Source organism: Camelus dromedarius, chromosome 22 (assembly GCF_036321535.1).
Source record: "Camelus dromedarius isolate mCamDro1 chromosome 22, mCamDro1.pat, whole genome shotgun sequence".
Taxonomy (NCBI): Eukaryota; Metazoa; Chordata; class Mammalia; order Artiodactyla; family Camelidae; genus Camelus; species Camelus dromedarius.
In genome coordinates, this window is record NC_087457.1 from 31,396,462 (window position 1) to 31,419,649 (window position 23,188).

At 39.3% G+C, this 23,188-nt stretch overlaps 2 long non-coding RNA genes across 5 annotated transcripts in view; one reads left to right on the top strand and one right to left on the bottom strand.

Annotated features, from left to right (window-relative positions):
* LOC105084414 (uncharacterized) overlaps positions 1-22,078 on the top strand; it is a 47,039-nt gene extending 24,961 nt beyond the window's left edge. The window contains exon 3 of the long non-coding RNA XR_010377376.1: positions 22,024-22,078. This is a non-coding gene — a long non-coding RNA (uncharacterized LOC105084414). The remainder of the gene's footprint in view (positions 1-22,023) is intronic.
* Positions 9,748-22,108, bottom strand: LOC105084415 (uncharacterized). 4 transcript variants are annotated; one of them, XR_010377374.1, is made up of 6 exons: positions 22,031-22,108; positions 21,874-21,934; positions 20,568-20,664; positions 20,398-20,454; positions 15,715-15,780; positions 9,780-10,857 (listed from the first exon to the last, which is right to left on the bottom strand). It is a non-coding gene; the product is annotated as an uncharacterized LOC105084415 (long non-coding RNA). The 4 variants fall into 4 exon arrangements; XR_010377373.1 differs by lacking the exons at positions 21,874-21,934; positions 22,031-22,108 and having other exon boundaries at positions 9,748-9,975; positions 10,748-10,857; positions 20,568-21,152; XR_836689.3 differs by lacking the exons at positions 9,780-10,857; positions 15,715-15,780 and adding an exon at positions 19,731-20,280.
* Between the last annotated feature and the right edge of the window lie 1,080 nt (positions 22,109-23,188).

The following is a 23,188-nucleotide window of genomic DNA, read 5'->3' on the forward strand; positions in this document are numbered from 1 at the left end:
GTGGATCCTGATGGGATATGAAGGATTCCCACTCTATGTCTTTTTCTCTATGTTGTTGTTTACAAATTATCCAAGTTCATTATGGAACTTGGTGGTTCAGAAAGACACCAGAGAGGAAGGGGGAAGCAGCTGGGGGACCTAATCCATGTGATGAAAAGGAAAGGCAATTAATGAGGAGCAAAGAGCTCAGGAGAGAAAACCCATGCGGCAAGATAAAGAGTATAAGGTAGCATTTCCAAAAGAGAGCAAGCAGTAGGCAGCACAGGGAGAGGCAGAGCTTAATTTCCAGCTGTCTGGTTTGTATCTGCTGTAAAGGCTGTTTTCTCCTTCCTCTTAGGTAGTAATGCTACCTCCAGACCTACTTCTCTCTCTTACACTTGTGTTTGGAATCCAGTGGTAGTTAACTCTGAGACGATATTTTGAACAGGAAATAGTAGAAGAATCTTTGTATTCAGTTTTCGGTGAAGCCTCAATCCCAAATCTTTGAAAAAGAAACATGGCCAGAGAAAGGTCAAAAGTCCCAGGCTTTAAAAATATTAAATAACCACTAAATAAAGGAAATAATGAACAACCATCCACTTGGAAAAAGTTGTTTCATTTATAACAATCGTTGTTATAGATGGAGAGGTGGCCGACATGGGCTGTTTTGCAGGGGCTGACTTTTCCATTATATGCAGTTAGAGAACAGGAATAAGGGAAAACTGCTCTTAAAAGAGAATTAAGCAGTCTTTCATCTTAGGAAGGCCACAGTTGGAAATCTCTGTGTGTATCTTTTAAAAAGCTTTAGTTCTTTCTTTCATATGTGAAACCTCTTGGGTGTCGAAAGGGTTTTGAGCAAAATAAAAATTGAAAAACATAAAGCTATGCATAGAAAGTTATAAATTAAACGTAGAAATACATTGTTCTAGATTATAATAAGCACATGGGTAAATAGCTATTAATTTTGCTTCTGGAAATTTCTGATTGTTTTCACCTTTAGTAAAGGAGCATTTTAGTTATTTTAAATTTTTATACCTATCTGTCCAGACAAAGTCATGACATTTCTCTTTCCTAAGACCTTGCATGTCATTTATCAAAACAAAACATATTGGTATCTGGCCATGATATCAGTATTGACTCCTTAATATCATTAATTTATTAAGAATCAATATAACCATATTACTGGCTGAAATTATAATTTTAGAGGGAATTATAAAATCCCTCTTATATATTGTTATTACATATTATTATAAAATCTTAGCATTGGTTGTGATGACGACACATTCAGCAGTTAACAGCAAAGCCTAAATATTTATGTCAATAAGATACCAATATCAGTAAATTGATAAACAATAAAATATCAATAAAATAATACAATTGGATAGTGTTTATGAAAATCTTTTAAGTTAAAATCAAAAATAAAGATTCTTAAATGCTTTGCAGATATTGAAGGATTATGGGGAAAGAAGTCCGTTTAGCAGCTCAGAAGTAGCAGTGGTGGAGAGAGGAGTGGTTTAGGATGTGTGATTCCAGCATGAACGCCTCGGCTGAGGGCAGGTGCGGCACTGACTGCGGGAATTGTCAGCTGTACCTGCGTCATTAGTGGGCCTCACTGCCTGTCATTTTAAGAAATTGAGAGCAACAAAATGCCTCAGAAACGCCCAATTTATATTTCAGAGTAAAATAATACACACTTGATACATTTGAGGAGAAAATTTGACATTGATTTTTAAATAAAATTATCCATAAACAATTTGAACCCGTATCTCAGAGTTTACATTCTCTGTATCTCAGAGTTTGTATTCTCTGCCCACAGTTTACTCTTAATTAAATACTTGGCCTGACAACTTTGAATTTCACAGATTATTTTCTTTCTCTGCCAGTCGCATTTTACTTCCAATTGATATATATATATATATTTCTTTTTAAACCAGTAACTGTATTTAGTCCAGACAGAGTAATATGAACTAACATTTCTTGAGTAGATACCATTGCCAAACACTCTGCTTCATGCTCTATGTACTTTATTTTATTTAAACCTCATAGAACAACTATACCAGGCACTGTTAGTGTCATTTTACAAATAAGCAAATTGAGACACAGAGAGTTTAAACAATTGGACTGAAGTTTCAAAGCTAATAAATGGCAAAGCAAAGATATGAATCTAATTTTGATTATACTTAACCACTTGCAGACAAAGTTCTTAAATGTTCTTGAAGTCTTATTGTATGCTTTATTAATATATCTATCACTTTATTGATGAAGTAGTTTCCATAAGCTTGATTTAGACTAACTAAATGTGATTAACTTAGGCTAAACTAAATATGAGGGTTACATTTTAATCAATTAAGATCAAAAGGCATCAAGGGAAAGTTTTTCAAAGAGGCTGTCAAGTATCTGGGAGCTGAAATTTTAAGAAATGTAAGTATACAACACTCGGGCTGAAGGCAATAACGTCTGTCTTGAGAGTACACAGTTTAGCCCTCAACCTTCATATATGGGGCATGGAGTGTGGAATGGTTTCATGATCTTAGAGTCACTCTTGTTCCAGTTTCCTATTCCTGGTGAAATCCGGGTCACACTCATGTCGTGCTCTCTAATCTATATTTTCCGCTGCATTGACCCAAAGAAGGAACACAATTTTTTCTCTTTGTTTCCCCAAGCAATTAATATCAAAGCCCATAGTGTGTGATAGAATTTAGCTGAGTATTTGAGAGAGCGTTAGCAGAGTCCAGCTAACGTTTGAAAGGTGAGAATTATAGCAGCCTCTGATTCAGATAATCATTTTGAAATCCTTGTTCATTCCTGAATATCCAGCAGAGCTGAGTGTCTCAGTGAGTTTTCTGTGTTGAAAGCCAGCCAAAGAGGTCCCTTCTCACGTCTGGCATTCCCAGATAACAAGTTACCTTCAGCTTCACGCCTCCCATCCAGTACGATGCTCACGACAGTTCTCAGAGAGGCAGCCCCATGACGCTTTGCCTTAAGAAAACAGATACAAAAAGCAAAACTAAAATGGCAGCCAGTAGAACGTAGTAAAATATTTTTTAATCATAATAACGAGAGGGGAATGTATTCCAAGAATGAGAAAACATTTCAATAGGATGACCAAATTTTCTTTAAAAAAAATCAACAAAGTTAAAAACTTTCAGAATGGACTAAACAGTCAGTGGCCAACAGCAGAATTCTATAGAAATGAATAATTTAATGCTAATTTATAGAAAAATTATTTAAAGGAATAATAAGAAATAGTCCCAATAAAAGTAGTGAGAAGAGACATGAAAAACTTAAGTGGAAGTGTGTATGACGTAAGTGAAGAGTAAATACAGACAGTTTATGTTTATGCATGGAGAGATTCAGTCCTGTGGAGATGTCCATTTCCTTCCCACGACTCCAGCATTGTAATGCGGTGACAATGTAATATCAGCCTCAGGGCGTTTTCCCCCAGTGGTTTGTTTGTTTTCTTTTTTATTACAATTAAAATAAGTTGATAATTCATATGGAAGATATCTCTGACCATATATTTCTGTGAACTATTGTATAAGATATTGGGGATAAAATAAGAAACAATAAGAAAAGACACAGCCCCCAAGTCTTGTGGAGTTTTTATTTGTAGTGTGAAAGTTAAAAAGTACACAGATAGATAAAATTACAGAATGTGATGGATAATCAGGTTACTATGGTAACAGGTCAGACCTCATTAGACAACAAAGAGCTCTCTGAGAAGTAACCTTTAAGCTACAACAAAGAACATCTAGAGACAGACATATACATCTAAAAAGACTGAAAATCTATTTACCCGTTCTGTTGAGAGCGATGAAAGGTGTTGGTAATGTTTTCTTCTTTGCATATATTCTTTAAAATTTCTATGATAAACATGAAAAATGTCTAAGAAAAAAAGACATTAAATTCGTTTTTTAAAGAACCATAAATTAAACAATTGTGATTTTTTCTAGAGGGCCCTTTATGTAAGCCACTGCCTTAAACATCAATATATTCTTTAGTGCCTTTCATATAAAAAATTAATCAATGAATGAATATAGATACAGATGAAACACACTTTCTCATAGTCTCTGTTCACAAACATACTCAGAGTACTCTGAGTACTGAAATATCTACAGTCTTTATTTCAGCAATTTATATAATGTATATATATAAATTTGATTAAAAATACAGAATATTACTACTTACCTGATTTTTTAAAATATTCCATATAATTTCATTATGTTATATTTTTTTAAATCCTAGGTTCAGTTAGGCACTAGAAGAAATTAGATGGGTCTCATTTAATTTATTACTTAACTTTGTTTCTATTCATATTTTTAATTTTTTATGAATGTTTTGAATTCATTTCTTTGAAATTTCAGGAAGATATGGACATTGGAACAAACCTTTCACAAATTAGAATGGATTAAAAATTAGTACTTACTTCTAATATATTTGGCCAATGTAAGCCCATTTATGTATTTTTTTTCCTTCAAAATATGGAGATTCAAACATATTATCGTGTAAGTAGAAAGATCATTTTAATAAGGGTTTTATTTTTTTATTTTTTTACTGAGTAACCTTAAGGTCAGGATAGGTAACAACAGATATTTTTTATATTTCCCTTAATTAAACAGCCAATGTCTGAAAAATATACCTCTTACAAATATTGCATTCTAATGCCTTTCAAATGGTCATTTTAAAAGATGGCAACTTATTTGGAATTTCATGTTCTACTAATGTCTCTTTAAATATAATCTCCTATTAAATAGCCCACGAGGCTTCCAAATAAATTCAATGGGTAAAATCCTAGACACGATGGAATTAAAACACATTTCAGCATTAGAGATGCACGGGCCCATGTGAGTTCTACTTCAAGGGATTGCTCCTTAGAGCAGTAATTGGCAAGTGGTTTAAAGCAATCAATTAGAAGTTTCCACGAGTAACTAGGAGCCAAAGCATTGTGGTCTTGGCTCAAGAATACCCCTGTGGAATGAACGTTTAAATCCATCATGAGCGAAGTCCACTTTGTTTTACATGACACTTGTATACCTCATCAAGGGAAGTACTAATCAACATGCAAGAGCTTTCATTTCAACATTTAAAGCTTATAAAGGAGAAGTCGTGGTAGCTTTTCCAAATGATCTCCAGGAGAGGAAAGAGACGCCAGAATAAGCAATGCACGCCTGTTGCCCCGCCAGTGACCTTTATCTTGAGCGAGAGTTACTTCCTGATGTAGATGTTGGAGACGGTTCATTTTGTGTGTGACTTCAGGCCAAACCAGCTCCCTAAAATGAGGTGAAAATGAAACTTTCAATCCTTTGGACCCAAAGGAGGGGGTGAGGTATGACGAGTGCTACTGCTAAACTAGGCTCACTGGTACTTCTGGCAGGATTTTCATTCTCCTCTTGCATAATATGGGCCCCCCTTCCAAGTGTCAAGTAGAGGAAAGACTATGTGGCATTTAAATCCAATTTCAAATATCTTCAATTCACATTTGCTGAACAAGAATCAACAAAAGAGCTCTATAATGAGAGACTTACTGCCAGAAGTTTTCCATAAAGATCTGTAACAACCTGTGTCTAGAAATCCTTGTGCCAAATAGGATGGGGAGAGAGCTGATGAAATGAGGTCATGGGAATAGAAGAACTTGCTTGGGACGTGTTATTAAACTTATTAATATCTTAGTTTGACTCTATGACATAGAATCCAGCTAGCTTATCTTAGCTGGTTTCCAAGTCAATAGATCTGTGAATGATCTTGACTTACAGCTTGGACCTTATCTGCCTCAAGCTTCCCAGGAAACCAGGAAGTCCAGTGCAGAGCCCTCTTCAGCCACAAAGCTTCCTGCAGGGTGGGAACATGACAGTCACTCCATAGGTATCTGATCCGCAAATTTAGGCCCAGAGGTGACCTAAGTCTATTTTTTTATTTCCTCAAAGATTTGAGGAAGAAAGAATGGAAATAGGAAAAAATACCTCTAGGGGTATTATTGATTTCAATCATCAAAATAGTTAGATAATGGAGAAAAACGGAAAAATGATAAATCTATCTCAGTCTCATTTTTCTGAAAAAGAAAGGCTAATCAGAGTTGATTTACGAAGTGTCAGATTTAAAGAAGTTATATCCTGGGAGAATTCACAATTTCTCTTCCCATCATACATCACAGAAAACTACCTATAAAGGATACTGAAGGAAGAGAAAGGCTTTACAAGTATGATGAATCAGAGTTTGTAAGCCTGGGAGAAGGCTGACATCCAGGAAGCAGGTGCTTTTGAAAAGGACTTCAAATTTTAGTTGAGGAGGGGGTAGACTAGTTGTGGACAGGACTAATAATATAGTACCAAGAGCTTCAGAAAAACAGGGTGAGAGGCTCCTTGGTAAGTAATGTAATAGGAAACAATGGTAGTGTTTTGAGGAATTTGAGCACCCAGTATATTCTCTTAAAATCAACTGAGGGATGGAACAAGGCTAACGTTTATCGATCACCTTCTGTATGCCTGTTGCTCCAGTAGCCACATCTGTCCACATGAGGTATTGATTAATTGTAAATCCACTCCATGCGGTGTGGACTTAATGGAATTTGTTCTTCCATTTTAAATGAGGGGGTAGGGGAAGACTGATATTCAGAGTCAGTGTCTTGCCAAAACCCGCACCGCTATTAAAGACCAGGTGGGCTACATGGCGCTAGTGGCCAATCATGGAAGCAACTGAAGAGAATTAAAGCAACTGGAGAATCTGAATTAAATTCAGGAACTTGGCTTCATCTCAGTCACACTGTACTGCTTTCCTTCTCTGGAAACTTGTGTTCTCTGGCCTCTGGATTCTTTCTCAGGATGACTTATCCTGCCTGGAAAGCCTCCTTCACTCTCCCACTTTCTCCCCCATGTTCTCTTGGCCTCTGATGCTCACACTGGGCACTTCCTTCAGGAGCCTGCACCGCTGTCACTGGGGAAGGTGGTTCTCCCTGAGCTCCTCCCAGTCACTACACTCACCAGCCCACGCCTTGACGTCTCTTAACTTGTCTGTTGACCCCTCTTGGCAGCTGAGCTTCTTAAGAGCAAGAATTGTGTCTTTTTCACCGTTTTAACCATGGAGCCTCATTCAGTGCCTAGAACATAGAACAAGTTTTACACAAATTGTCATTGAAAAGGGTGTGGTATTCAAGATAAAGGGAAGAAACATACTCAAACGGAATTACCAAGGTAAAAAGGCAGACCAAGTGTAGACAGAAGAGTAAGGATATATTCTTGCATGGTTTCTGAGCAACAGGATGGCTGTGCCCTCTGAAGGGGGCTGGGAGGGCATGAGGGACCCTCCGCAGTTCAGGGAGCTTAGCGGAGTGCTTAGTGGCAGGAGGAGGGAAAGGAAGATCTTTGAAAGACTGACTGACTGTGCCTTATCCTAAAGAGACTTTCCATTAAACTTGAAATGATTCGAATTTTTTTACCACCCCCCCGGCCCTCCGTGCTCTGGTGCCTAGCTGCTTCTCCAGCCTCGTCCCGCAATTCTAGTTACCTCTCCTTACCTTTGCTACAGATCCAGTGGCTTTCTGGCTCTTTCCGGAACATGCCGAGCATATTCCTACCTCGAGTCTTTACAGGGCTGGTTCCATTTTAGCATTCAAGTTCTCACCTCTTCCAGGAAAGCGTCAACAGTGACAGTACGTGAAACGTCTTCCCCCACCCCCAAGGACCGTCATGCTCTTTCATACTCACTGATCTCTGAATTTATATTTTTTATTTGTTTTATGAGATTTACTTGCTCTTCTTTGATCTCAGCCCTGGAATTTTAAGCAGCATGAGAACAGGTAGGTTCTTGACGGTTTCCCTCTTGAACCCCCATGCCTGGTGCATAGTAAGTGCTTCATCAGTATTTGTGAATAAGAAAAGGAGTTGACCGGCCACCCTGCCATCTTGCTGTGTGACATCGTCAGTGAAATGGATAAACTTGAAAACAGCAGCTAATAGCAGTTAACGTAGTATTACCATATTACTATATTCTGGGCACTGTTCTCAGTGCTTTATGTGGATCCATATATTTAATCGTCAGAAAAAACCTTAAAGTGATCCCAGTTTTGCACGTGAAAAACTAAGGCCCTGAGAGTTTATATTGTTTAGTATAGAACATAGTGTAATGTAGGTACAAGGGAATGTTAAGGTGCATGAAATGACAGCATCTGGTTTTCTGACTTACCATCTGGCTTTTGCTACAGTTCCTAAAATTCATTGCCTGCACATCTCTGACCTTCCCACCATGGAGGAAATTTGTACTTTACCTTTAGGACTTTGCAGCCACTACACTATTTTATCTAAGGTGTCACCTGCAGCATTAGATGTGCCGAACTCTGTTCCCACAGAGCCCTCCACCTAGTTGTGTTAAACCTTACAGCCCATTTACATGGAAAATGTGTTTCCTTAACTATCTCTTGGATGAGACTGAATTCTTTGAGGGCAGGGATGTTGAATTTTTGCCCTGCTATCATTCATCCTGTCATAGCACTGAATACAGAGCAGATTCTCAGAAAGTGTTTCCTGAATGCCATTGTTCATAAACCAAAACATTTTTACTTGTTTATTCCACCAAAGGTAAGAATCCAAATTTTCTGCAGGAAAAAAAATGTATTTTTAAATAATTAATCTCAAAATGACTAGTTTGATCAGAGTAGTATTTTTTTTTACTTTTTATTATGGAATAATCAGGTTAATTCAGTCACATATATCATATTTTAATCATATCAGAGACGCGCATCTTGCAAATATACATTAGCCTTAGAAATGTACATGAATGTGGCTTTTCTTTGGCCGCGTTATTAACAGCATAACTGTGGGGTTTCAGGTTCCCTCGTTGGTAAGCAGTAGTTATCAGACCACTCCCCTAACACGCAGCTAGTTCATTCCAGATCGGAAGCCCTCTAGCAGTTTAACCTTGGGACTTGGTTAAGCAGATCATCTGAAACAGTGGATGTTTTTCTAAGGCTTATCTGATTAATCCAAACCTCTGGAGTCTACTATACCAGACTAGAAATCTTAGGAGGAGAGGTGTTCTCATAATATTTTTCAACACAATTTTGTTTCTGGCTTTAGCCAAAAATAATGTAAAAGAGATCTGTTGACACATTAAGGTCCAAACTTAGACTTTTTTTTTTTTTAAGATTTCAAGAAAAAAAAATGTCTTTGACATTTAAAAAAGTTCCATTCTGGCTTGCAGTTCAAACAAAATATTGACGCCACAACACAAGTGGTGAGTGCATTGGGCATTCCTCCTTCATTTTAACAGCTTATGGTGCGGTTCCCTTTCAGACAGGGACAGAGTCCATTCAGTCTTTCCCTGCCTCTGGCAAATTCATCTCAACTGAAAGGACTAGGAGATGATGAAAAGATAAGAACTCTAAGGAGGGCAGCCTATAATAAGACACACAATAACAGGAAATAGGTGGTGGACACACAGCATTAAAATGTGCCTCAAGTGTGAACTTGGGGGTGGGGAAAGTAAAAACAAAGCCATGGCCAAGGCCAAGGCGCAGAGCAATTCTTTTGTCCTATGAAGGAGGAAAGGTTTGCCTGCGTATTTAGAGAATGTTAATTTTCCCCTGTCAGGCAACTTTAATTGAACCCGTGTTCTAGGAGTGACTAAAGCAATATAAGGTACCATCTGGACTTGAACTTAGAATCTAGTTTGCACACCTACAGATAATTTAACATTTCCAAAAACATTTTAAATGGTTTGAGTAGCATAGGAGCTATTTTGCTTTTAGTGTTCTGCAAAGCAAAAGCACAATTTAATTATCTCAATTTGATATATTAAATACTTGTTTGAAGTGGACTAGAATTCCCAGAAGCTCGTAAGACCCAGCTCCAGTGACAGTAATTAGGGACATAATTCTGTGCAAACCAGAGCGTAAATAAAACCACAATACACAGAACCTGCATGAGAAGAGAAAAGAACCTACCAGTCAAGAGTCAGCCTCTTCAGAGAGGCATTCTGTAAGGTTACAGCATTATCCCAGTGATGCTATGGTGTAAAAGACCATATGGAGAAAATCTTTCCCATTTCCCTTTATTTTTTAAACAAAGTTGGTATCACCTGCCATGATCATCCACCTTATTCATTGGGCTACTTCTATCTTTGGGTTCCCTAAATTAAAGTCTCTCCTCAAAGAACAAGTTTCTGTCACCACAGGAAATATTTAAAAGACTCTAAACGCGACTTTAAATGGAGCCCCAGATCACACGAATGGAGGAAAATGCATAACATCTCAAGGGAGGGAGGGAGGGTGAGATGACAAGAATGTTGCTAGTGGTGTTGCTTTTCCTTTCTCTTAATCCCCCATATTCACATGATAATTGTAAGGTTGTATTTACCCCTGATTTCTAAATAAACCACTCCTTTTCCATAGTTCCTGAAACGATTTCAAGCAAAACCAAGTACAGTTATAAGATGTGCATCTGTATAACCCACCGGCCCATTTGTGAAATGTGGTGCTCATTACTGACAGTGGAATTGGGAGGGAATTTGAAACCCATTTAGAAATGTTAGGAATTATCTCAGGAGGAGTCAGAACCTTATCTGGACTGAAGCTGTCTGGAAAAATATGAAAAGAAAGACTCAAGGGCTAGATTGCTATTTGTGCATCTTAATGCACGGTAGTCACCGCACAGTTGGGTGGAGGTGGCTCATTCTGCTCTCACGGAGGGGACCAGGGAAGGGAATCGGGGGCACTGCCTCAGTGTCCTACCAGCTGCCTGCCTTTCCTCACCCGAAGCAGCAGAGGAGGCTAAAAAACCTGTTTACGGTGGAGCGATGTCTTCCTGCTCACACTGCATTGCACACAAAGCTAAGCATATCATGGAAAGGTTCGCTGTAGTTTTCCTTTTCATTATGTTCTTCTGAATCCTGGGAGAGTTGGAAACAAGAATAAAGACAGAGAATTACTGCGTTGAAGACAGTAAGGAGTTTCAGGGGGATGGTTCTGCCCAGAGCTCTTTTCAAAGCATAAATAATAATAACCACCAGGGTTTGGGAGCTGCCTGGGAGTCCAAACCCGTGGAACCTGGATATGTCTCTGTGGTGAACTGAATTGGGGTCGCACATACAAACAGGTCAAGCCACAGGCCGTTGGCAGTCTGTCCAAGCCACTTGAGGACAGGAGGCATCCAGAAGCCTTTCTGATTCTAACACCAAGTTGGGGATTCCCAGATGAAGAAATGTGTCATTAGAGTCTTGTGGTGCAGACAGAGGGCTAGGCTGGCATGACTAATCCAGAGCAATTTTTGGACTTTCCCTCCACCAGATCTGAAGCATCTCTGAGAAGTCTTCCCCGATGGCCAGTGCTGGTCAGTGACTGCTTCCTTCTCTGACTTTCCCTTGGGATACACTGGCAACAAACCCCAGCAAGGACCCGGCACCAAGGGGCAGGAAAGGAAAGGAATTAAAAATAAGGTGAAGACAAGATGTTAAACAAATATCCAGCTAGCCCCTTTGATGACAATTGCGACAAGGCTGTGAAGAATTAGAGGACACTGGGAGGCACAGCTCCTATCCGCTCTCTCCCATTCGTCACTTAGCATTCAACACTTCATTGCTTTCTGTGGGTGATTAATTTCCCTGCTTCTGAGAGGTGCCCCTGACCTTTCTGGCTAGACTGTAAGCTCAGGAGCAGCAGGGACTTGATCTGAGAGAACATTATCGAGCAGAGATCCTTGCAACAGCCACTGGAGAAGGCACGATGGTTTACTTTTGCTGAACTGAGTCGTGTTAAAGGACACATTTCTGTAACAGAGGAGGGGGTGACTAAGCAAGCTCCTTGTAGCCGCTGCCCGTACTGGGTGGGGCTGTTGAGGATGGGAAGTTTCTCTGGAGGTCTAAGTGGCCACACCCTTCTCGTTTACTATCTGAAGTGTGTGGGAAAGGAAGATAGAATTAACTTGAAAATCCTCCACCTTCTGTACCTTTAAAGGAGGGACCTATCGTTGTAGTCATTGTGCAGTAGAGACCGACCATGAGCCTTCAGAGGCGCAACGGTAGCAGTGGAACCAAGAAGGGGGTGGAAAGATAAATAGTTTCTGGAACATAATTGAGGAGAATTAGTTGGGTTGGAGGAATGCTGGGGATGTAGTGAAAGGAGACTTCGCACCCCTAACTCCTTGTGCTAAACCTCAGATGTTAAGTAATGTTTTGAAGGAGAATCAAGGAAAACAGGATGCACTCAGCATCCAGGGAGTTTTCGTAAGACAGAATCACTCAGATGTCAAGATGACTTTTTACACTCATTACTTCAGGGGAAGCAGGAACTGAATCAGCGCTGAATCCATCCTACCCTCTTCCACCCGGCCCCTCCCTGGGCCCACGTAGCTAGTGCTGCGGGACCTCCCCACCCTCATCTGCATCCGGGCCAACCTGTTCCCTCAACCAAAACTGACCTCTGTGAGTACCACTCACCCAGGATCCTACGTTCTGCTGGGTTATCTGTTGAACTGATTATTGCTAAGGTAGCGGTGACTCACCCCCCACCCCCGATAACCTGTTTTCTTTTTAATAAGAGCATGAAAGATCTTATCTGAGAGGAATGATGATGGAAGTGACGGATTTGACTATGAAGCCTTCTTAATACCTCTCACATCATGTCACACAGGCCCACACCTGCTTCAGCTGTAAAGCACTAGCTCCGCTACGCCGTTCACCAGAACTCTGCACTGACGTTCCCAGGTTCACGCCAGGCACTTGGCACAGCCCCCCAGGTACTACCTTGCATCCCGGAGCCACCTTCCAGCTGCTAGAAGGGGTGCCTCTCTTCAACTATAGCATAAAGAAGATGCCATTCAGGAGGTGCTGTCCGTGAGCTTGCGGTCTTCACGCACATCAACCAGATTTATTCTGTGCTTTGCCCCTTCATCAGTGAACATGACAACGACCACAAGAATTTTCCATAATTCTGGCTACAAAGCTCTCCAGAAATAGAGCATCTATTAAGTTGGCTTTCAGAGTGTAATGTTAGAAAGACCAAAGCCTTCTTAAAACCGCAGAGAGAACAGAGTTGCAGAGTTCGGTACTGTCGGGGAGGAGCTCCAGGCTCCCCACCAGCTCCAGCCCTGTGGTGGCAGTTTTTGTTCTTTCCAGGTTGGCTCCTACCTGCCAAGACCTGCGCTGCACACATAATGCTTATTGTTTTTCTCCCCCACTGTTATTCATGATTGAAATGGCTCGAGAAGGCAGGTGTGGGAAATGAAATATTATTGAAATATAAGGCGGTGATAACCATTCGATTTCAAGCTAAATTTTCTAACTAGGACTTAAATCTTTTAAACTTCATATAATTTCAGAGCCTACCTTTTTTTCTTAAGAGAAAAACACCTTGTACGTTATTTGGTAGATTCAAATATATTTGAAGGAAACCAGAGGAAATTATCTTTGACTGGCAGCGAGGATAAGTGGTTATATATTATAGCTGTCAAATATAACTATTCCTTATAAAGCTGAATGGCAACTGCTTTTTTCCCTACCCTTCTTTTCCTGGCTTTCTCTTTTTGTTTATTCTCAGATGAGAAATTAAAATATATTTCAATTCTGGCTTAACTTGCTCAGATATCAAATAGAATGTGCAAGGTCTCCTTGACAGGGCACCATTACTTGTTAAATAAGATTGGCACACACGGTTAAGAATTCCTTTAATAGTCATGCAAAATAAAGTAGATCGTGGACCATCAATGCTCTCTCTAGTAAGATAAAAATGAACCTCAGCACCAAGAACAAAACCTGAGACCAAGAGAGGCGAAGATCTCATCAAAGTAAAAATGTGACTCATTCGCCTCTTCCTCTTTAAAACAGGACACCATCTAGAAAGCAGATGTCAGTTGCAGTGGGATGATCCCATACACCACGAACTTAACTGTGACAGTCGGGTGCATTTGTGATGGCAACTACAATGGCTAATAAATGTGCACTCTCTCTTTGTGGAGCCAGAGAGTATTACAAAGATAAGGGAGCTCTCTGTGGTCCTCAAACTGTGCTCTAGAAAAACAAGGATTCAGAGAATGTTCTAGGCCACTGCCAGGCTCCTGGGGTCAGTCATCCAAGAAGACAGGTTCCCACTCCTCAGCTCCACGTCCACCTTATCATCTCTCCTTTGGTTTATTTTATGTGTCATGCTCCAGTCCTGTGAACAGGGCCCAGCACATAGCTGGTACTCAGTAAATGTTGAATGACAGAAATTGAGATTCTACCTAAGATTACATATTTAAAGGACCACAGCTAAAAGGAAGGGAGGAAGGGAGGAAAGGAGGAAGGAAGGGAGGAAGGAAGGAAGGAAGAGAGGAAGGAAGGAAGGAAGGAAGGAAGGAAGGAAGGAAGGGAGAGAGGAAGGAAGGAAGGAAGTTTGAAACACCCTGATGGGGTTCAGCACCTGAGGGGTGAAGTAGCTTGCCCAGAGTTACAGCAAGTTATTGTCTGAATCAAGTCCCGACCTCCTGATGGTCTTTATGACACACTTGGCTGCCCTGCACCCTCCCTTCACAGAGTTACAGCTCATGTAATTACGATGCTGTGTCACCCCAGTTCTGCTTACGAAGCTCCAGGCTTTCCTCTGTCTCAGTCTTCCAAACCTTGACTCAAACAGTTTGTAATGGAATTACAGTCAGTGACGCGTTAAGTTAGTAGCCAAAGAAAATACCTAAATACCGTTTTATATGTGATGGCTGGTTGAGGACCACAAGTCATAAACCTTTCTCCTTAAATGAAGCAGGAGATGCTGAACACCAAAACCACGGTTTGGCTGCCTTTCTCTTGTTTCAGCTTCTTTTATCTCATGATTCTTGTAGTTGTGGAAGCAAAGGGCTAAATCCCCCAAAACAGGGCCTGTTAGGGATGCTTCCACTCTGACTCAAACAGGAAATACCAGAAAGGTCATGAGGGAGCTGGTTCCTGAGAGATTTTTAGCCAGGGTTACAAACCCCAGAGAATGCAGTGTGTTAGATAATGTTCAAAAGAAAAATGGCACTGAATTGTAGGGGTTACCAGATAAGTCCCTTCCAAGTCATCTATTACTAATACTTGGATTTCGTTTAAAACCTTTTCACAGTAAATCCGTTATCTATCATCCTTTTGTATATTTTTTTTCTTTAACTGTAGCCTTGTCTTAATTAGGAATTAGTTCTTATTGAATGATCTGTAAGTTATCAATCACCATTATACCAATGCAATATTAGTCCTTAATTTGCCAGAATTACTAATAGTGTAATTAGTAATCCACACTGAATGTGTTTCTCTTTGGTCACACCTAAAGCTAGCACAATGCCAATGCATTAGCAAACAGTGGACTTGAATGACTCTAAGAGAATCTGGAAGTATAAGAAAGAAAAAGCTATCACCACTTTCTTAAAACTAAAAATTAAGCATGTTTTTTAGATGCTGGAATCTTTGAATATACCCTTAATTCTGCACAATCAAATGTAATTTTAAAAATTTTATTCGTGCTAGAAATAGTAATTTTAAATGGTGCCTTCCAGATTTCTAAATATTCTGAATAAAACTAATTACTCTAGTCTGCAGTTTAAATTACAAGAAAATAATTTGAAATAAAAACAGCAGTAAATATAAATGGGAACCTAAAAGAAGTGAGCTTTGGTATTTTGGAACATGGGGCAACAAGTGTTTATCCAGGTATACACTTCACTAGTGTTCTCACCAAATTACTCTTGATCATGGATTGTGTATCTTGGCTAAACAGCTTTTGAGAAAAAGGAAACTCCACTTTACCTCTGGATCCAGTTCTCCAGTATAATGCGTTAGTTCAGAGTACACCAGTGTTGACCTCGCCCAGCGCTGAAAGTTAAAATTAGCAGCGCTCGACTGTAGCAGAAACATTTGAAATTGCTTAGTAGGTGATTCACTTGCTTCTTTTTTTCTCTCAGCAGGAATGAATACTGCTTTTTGCAAGCTGTTCTCTGAGTTTTTATTAAATACCAACAAAAGTGCAACAGTATGAGACAGTGCTTCAAACATAATCACTGCCATTAGCTAGAGTAAACAACAACCAAGGGGCTAGACCTTGGTTTCAACCTACGGCAGGTCTTCAAGTAATCTTGATGCAGAGCAGATTGTATGGAAGGCGGATCACCCGTCTCACTGAAAATTAATATACTTTACCTCTCTAGGACCACCTCCACACACAAGGCTGCTTGTTTTTCACAAGATTATGTGTATTGAAGGAATTCTAAATCCGTCTGCCAGGAGCAGTTTCTAAATACTGATTAACTTAGCATTCAAACAACATCCTCCTGTTATGGCTGTAACACTGACCAAGGCAGAGTCCAACCCTTGGGCAACCTTACCCCGTGAGGATGAAGTGAACCTCTGGGGAGAAGACACAGATTTAAAAGTAAATGGGTGATTCCAACAAATGAAACAAGTTACCCAGTTGTGGTTCTAAGAAGAGGGAGGGGTAAGTGGGTATTAACTTTGTCCTCAGGACAGTGAGGTCTTTGAAAGGACTTGAGTAAGAAAGGATAGCCACATCTGCATTTAGGAAGATGATTCTGGAGGCGGTACAAGGAATGATGCCTCTCAGCCATTAGAAAGCAGCTAGAAGGGAGAGAATGATTCAGCGAAACAAAGGCGGTGATGGAGGAAGATACTAAGAATGAGATCATTTAAAACAAAGGTGCATGGAATTTACAGAGTCTCAGACTGTCTGGACATCAGGGTAATAGAGAAGGAAGATTCAAGGACGGTGCTTCCTGACATTTCCTGGGTTATCATGCAGACGGTGGTGCCATCCAGTGAGAGAGTGAGTATCGAAGAAAGAGCAAATTCGTGCAGCAGGAAGTTGATCAGCTGATCAAAAAAGCAGTACAAAGTGAGACTTACTAGAAGCACCTTTAGAAAATATAGGTAGGATTTAGAGAAATGGCCAAGTCGTTATTACTGTTACAACAGAATGCATTCATAGTTAATTATCATAGTAATTATAGCCAATTTCATAAGAACAAAGCTTTTTCATAATATTGTTTCCCTCATCCTCACTTTTTGCTCATTTCTTATCATCTCAATACTAATCATTGGTCGTAATGATCTTTCCATCAGACCTTCAGATCCTCAAATCTCTAACATAATTAACACGTTCAGATATGAAGAAAAACATAACACATTTTGGCGTCTAAAGTACTTCATGTAAATTCATGTAAATATGAGTTGTCTAATGAACACATTTCTTGTCTTATGCCTTCATATCCCACGGAGTCTTCCTGTCTTGGTAGTTAACACCGGACTACCGGTTACAGAGACAGAGGGATTATTGAATGAGGTTTTAGAAAGAAACCAGGTCCTGTGAACATCAGTCATTACTGGCATCGTGTGTAAGCACAGTGCTGAGTTCTGGGGAGAAGTGAGATGTAAGAAGTGACCCCTAAATAGAGTCCACCACGTGTCTCCAGGTCAGGAGAATAGATGCACGGATGGACGGATGGATGGATAGATGGATAGACAGACAGACAGACAGATAGATAGATAGATAGATAGATAGATAGATAGATAGATAAAGTGACTTTTTGACTGCCTAAAGTTACATGGTGATATAGAACACACATACCATTGAATTAGAGAAAAATGAGTCCTCTCTTATAGGAGAGTTTTTTCCACTCTGCCACTCACACTGAGAAATTTTAAAATATACATAAAGAATATATTCAACTTAAATGGTATACATATACAGACTGTTTGGTATGTAACAAAGAGATGCTTCTGGGGGAGTAAGAAAAGGAAGAGAGGAGACATGATTCCTGTACCCATTACAAATTCAGCTCAGCTGATTAGAACAGAGACCCCACGACGGCTGGCGATCTCACACACACGTGGTCCACATGTAGGAGGGATGTGTACTTAGGAGTAAGCCCCAGTGAGAACGTCAAATCCTCTTTCCTGCCCTTGTACCAGTGTCATGGCCCCTCACTGGTGGCTTTCATCCTTGTTGCTAAATTGTGGTTATTGTGTTTCCTTTTCTGTTTTCTCGATTTCATCTGACTCTGTTACTTGAATGTAAGACCTGTAAACCAGGAACCAGGTCTGTCTTTTTTCCCTGATGTCCCTGAGACCTAGCACAGAGTGTAACACTTGGTAACATATATACTTGTTGAAAAATACTAATCTTAGGATTTTGACATTAAAATAAAAACTTGTCATTCTTTCACAGGGAATCATGGTTATTCCATATTAATCGCTTTGCTTTCAGCTTTTTTGTTGTTTTGTTTCTTGTTCTTATTTAAGTAGAGTTGATTTACAATGTTGTGTTAGTTTCTGGTGTACAGCATAGTGATTCAGTTATATGCATACAGATTCTTTTTCTTATTATTTTTCATTATAGGTTATTACAAGATATTGAACATAGTTCCCTGTGTGCTTTCAACTTCTTATAAATTAATCTCATGCTCACTAATAAGGCAGGGCCAACAAATCTATAGCTCCCCAGGTTTTTTCTTCAGTCTTCCTGCACCCCAGGATCTTCAGTGGTATAAGCTGCATTTTATTAGTCTTTATCCTTTCAAAGTTTGTTACAGCATCTGACACATAATAGGTGTGTAATAAATATTTATTTTTCAAAGAAGAAAAAAGGAAAGATAGCCAGGGAGGTTTTTGGTTGTACTTCATTAATAGAGGCAATGATTAGAGGAAAAGTACTTTTTATTTCAGTGGTCTACTGATGACTTTAAAATTAATAGTTATAAATAACATTTAATAATAATCTGCCATTATTAAACATTTAATATTTGTTACTTATACACTGATTTTATTTTTTATTATATATATATTTATTATTAAACACTTAATAATGGTTGGTCATCAGTCCTAAGCTTTTACTTCCAGTAGGTTTTTACCAACATGTATTTGGAAAAATGTATACGCTCAGGGATTATGAAAAAAACTGCTGACATGTCTTACAGTTAAATAAACAGGCACATCATGGAAGATCGTGTTCTACTTCCTCTTATTTTATTCTGAAAGAAGTGACAGTTCTTAGTATCTAAATACTTTTCACGTTATTTCCAGGACCAAGTTTAGCTGTTTTACAATGTTTATCCTCAGTCCTTCATCACCTTTTGTCACTAAGCTGTTTGAAAGCATGTTAGATGGTGAGAGGTAATCTGGTTCCCTCACGCCTAAGCCTGCAGTGTCTCACCTGTCTCGGAAGTGAGGTGTTGAATGAGAATATCAGCCCTGAGTGTTGTCAGCTCTGGGGAGTCGGTGCCTCTCCGTCTGCACCTTGTGCCAACTCAGGCTGAACACACTGATCGTAACATACGTCTTGAGAAGGAATTCTAGGGAAACACAGGGATCTCCTTGACTTAAACCCTTAGCGCACCCAAGTACGGGAGCAATGATGGAACAATCATCCTAGACACATCTATTGCATGATAAATGACAGTACACCCACTTTTACGCTGAAGGATTTCAAAGAAATTGACAAAAATCTATGATAAGAACCAATCTACCAAGAACAGATCTTTTAAACTGAAAGTTGCATTAGACTTCATATTTTAATGAATTCATGTGAATGAAGAGATTTGTAAATTGTAGATCAAAGTTATACTTATTTTTAATATTCTTCTCTGACTGTTAAAGATAAATTTAAGCATGTACATATTTATATAGTTGCAGCAGAAATGTACAGTGTGCCGTAATCCTAAGCAGTATTCTGGAAGCTAATTAAAGACATGATCTACTCTATTTAATGAATAGCAGTCCATTACAGTTTTTCCTTTGGAAAAATATGATGTGTAAATCAACTAATATGTTAATGATTGTTTATTTTTACCTAAGATATTTCGGTGGCAACTGGATCTGTATCAGTCTAGTGTATAGTAGCTTAAATTGAAGCAAATTAAATTACTTTAGTTGGGGTGAGTTAGGCCAGGATAGGTATGTGCTGGTGGGGTGGATATTTGTCTCATGGGTAAAGGAGGAGACTTTCTCCTCCTAAGTAATGATATGGGCTCAAAGTCATCAGATAAGAGGAAGTCACAACATGCTAACCTGCAAGAGGCATGTCACAGAATACGAGACCATTTGACAAACAGCAAACAGAAACCTGGAAATTAAACTATTTCCCCAAAGCCAGACCGAGTAGAAGCAAACTGCCAGAGCTCTTCCCTGTATGACCTTTTCCTCAGTGGTACCCAGGGAAGAGGGCGGGCCTTCCGAGGGCCACTGCAGAGGGAGCGCTGGTGGATTCTCTGCTGGGGCAGCGCACGTCACCTTTGGAGCTAACGCGTGGGGATCTTGTCACTGTGTAGATTCCGGTTTTGTAGATCTGAGATGAGGCCTTACGTCCTGCATTTTAAGAAATCTTCTGTGGAACACGCTTCAAGGGCCATCTTCTAGGTGAAAGGAAATTCTCTTTCTTTTTTTTTTTTTTACTAGTTTCCATCAGTTCCCCAGCTCACTTACCTCAGAGCAGCAGGTCAGGAAAGGCACAGCTTCACAACAGCCTGAGCACAGATAAACCTTTGAAAAGGAGGAATTAGATTGACTTCAAAGGAATTGCTAAGAAGAGAATGGACATTTATTTAAAAAAACCAAAGTGCACTCATTCAGACTAAAATAAAAGGATAACCTACCTTTTCAGTGAAACTGCCCAGCAAAAAGTAGCCGTCACATTCTTTGAGAAGGAAAATAAGGCTGCACCTCGGGTCTGCACTCAATCTTCTTAAGTTTCTGCACAGTCCGTTTGAGAGGAACATTATGAAGAAACTTCCAGCCTGAACCTTCCTCCTCCTCCCCCTTCCCTAAGAGTCTAATATTCGCGTTTTCTGCAAAGGGAATTTTTCTATTTTGTGGTCGGCCAGGATTAAAAGCTTACTCAGGCCAGAAACATGCTAAGATGAAACACAGTTGTAACTGAGCAAATCCTTCCCCAAAGCCGTATTCAAGAAGAAATGAATATCAGAAATGTTTAATCCGTACCTTTTCCATTTGATGGCCTTTGCAAATTCTTGCTACTTTAAATACAAAAGTAATATTCATTGGGCTACACTGTTTTTCAAAATATGTGCCTATAATCGATTGTCAAATCCTCTTCGAGTCTGTATGGGCCAGTGTTGGGCTCCTTGAATTTCATTAGCTCTATAGTGAAGCACTAGGTAGATAATTTAATTTGGGACTAATGAAATGTATATATTTCCTCAAACAAGTTAAAAGCCTGATGTTCTAACAATTGTTGTATGAAAATACTTTTATTTAAATAACTATAGCAAAAGTAGCTTGTATTCAGTAAAAAGAAATCACAGATTTGAACTGTATGTGTAAATTTCATTAAAAAATTTTATTTTTGCTCCATTATCTTATAAGTCTATACTTTTAACGGAGGGAAAGTCACAGAATGTCTCTATACACTGGCCTTTTCAATTTACATGAACTGTATTCAAAATTCAGAAGAATAGCAGGAAATCCTAATAGATTTAGCACTTGGAGTCTAGGAAAACAGACACATTTGGTAATAACTCCTATATACCCTAATGTCTGAGCAGGCATCAGACAGTTTACTTTGGTTAAGTAATTAGAAATCTATTACATTAGGGTATTTTGGAAATGGGAAATTAAGAATCCTTTTCTTTGCAAGTGGTTATAAAAGGCAAGGAGTTGATTGCTGTTGATTAAAGAATCTGTTACGAGAAGTAGTTTCTCCTTTCTCCCAAAAAGTTGCATTTTTCCCAAAGAGATACTGCAGGCAACAAAAGCAACTTAGGTAGACTTTAACTTGAGACATGAATCTTACACATTAACAGCCAAGAGCTTTAAAAGTCGCATGCAATCCCATAAAAACAATACTGATTTCATTAACGTTGACATAAATGTCAAACTTGATAAACACAAGTTTAAAAGATCTATACAGAAGATATATGCCCATACAGTAGCCTCCCTTACTTATCTGTGGTTCTGCTCTATGAGGATTCAGTTACCCTCTGTCAGCTGCAGTCCAAAGACACTAAAGGGGAAATTCCAAAAGTAAACAATGCATAAGTTTTAAATTGCATGTCTGTTCTGAGTTGTCTGATAAAATCTCTCTCCGTCCAGCTCTGACCTGCCTGGGATCCCCAACCACGGACATCGTCTGCTCCTGACATCCAGCCATCCACTCCGTCATTGCTGATGATCCAGGGTCACTGGGAGCAGATGATTCTCCTGATGTGTCATCAGAAGGTCCACACTAGCCCAACGCTAAATCACAACGCCTGCGTCATCCACCTCACTTCCTCTCCCATCATCGCGAGAAGAAGGGTGAGTACCAAACAGTAAGACCTTATGAGAGAGAATGGTGACATTCACATAACTTTCATTACAGTATTTGTTCTAATTGTCCTATTATATTAGTTATCGCCGTTTGTCTCTTTGCCTGCTTTATCAAAGGTGTGTGTCTTTATGTACAGCTTGGTACTATCTGAGGTTTCAGGCATTCACTAGAGGTCTTGGAATGCACCCCAAGCGGATAGGGAGGGACCACTGTACCCAAAAAAAGTAGACAAAAGATGTATAGCTCTATTTGCCAGAACAATCTTTCAAGTGAGGGAGTTTGTTATGATTGAAGACAATGGCCATTGTAAGGAGAGGTAAATTCGCAAATTATATATTGTAGTTCTGTTTATAGTCTTCAGTTTCTCAGGCAAATAGTTTAATAAAAGCTTATACCTTAATGACAATTGAGCCAAAAAAGATACATGTCTATACAAAAGATCAGAAAGTCTGTACTTTCTTTTTTCATTTATTCATTTTTAAAATTTTTATTCTTACACAATGTTTAAAGGTTACTCTCCATTTACAGTTATTACAAAATTTTGGCTGTATTCCCCGTGTTGTACAATACATCCTTGAGCCTGTCTTACACCCAGTAGTCTGTACCTCCCACTCCCCCACCCCTGTTTGCCCCCCCACCCTCCCCACTGGTAGCCACTAGTTTGTTCCTTACATCTGTGAGCCTGTTTCTTTTATGTTACAGTTACTAGTTTGTTGTATTTTTTAGATTCCACATATAAGCAATCTCATACAGTATTTGTTTTTCTCTGACTTATATTTCACTTAGCATAATGTCCTCCAAGTCCATCCATGTTGCTACAAATGGCAAAATTCCATTTTTTACGGCTGAGTATTATTCGATTGTGTGCGTAGATATATACATGTGCACCACATCTTGTTTATCCAGTCATCTGTTGATGGACGCAGGTTGTTTCCATATCTTGGCAAT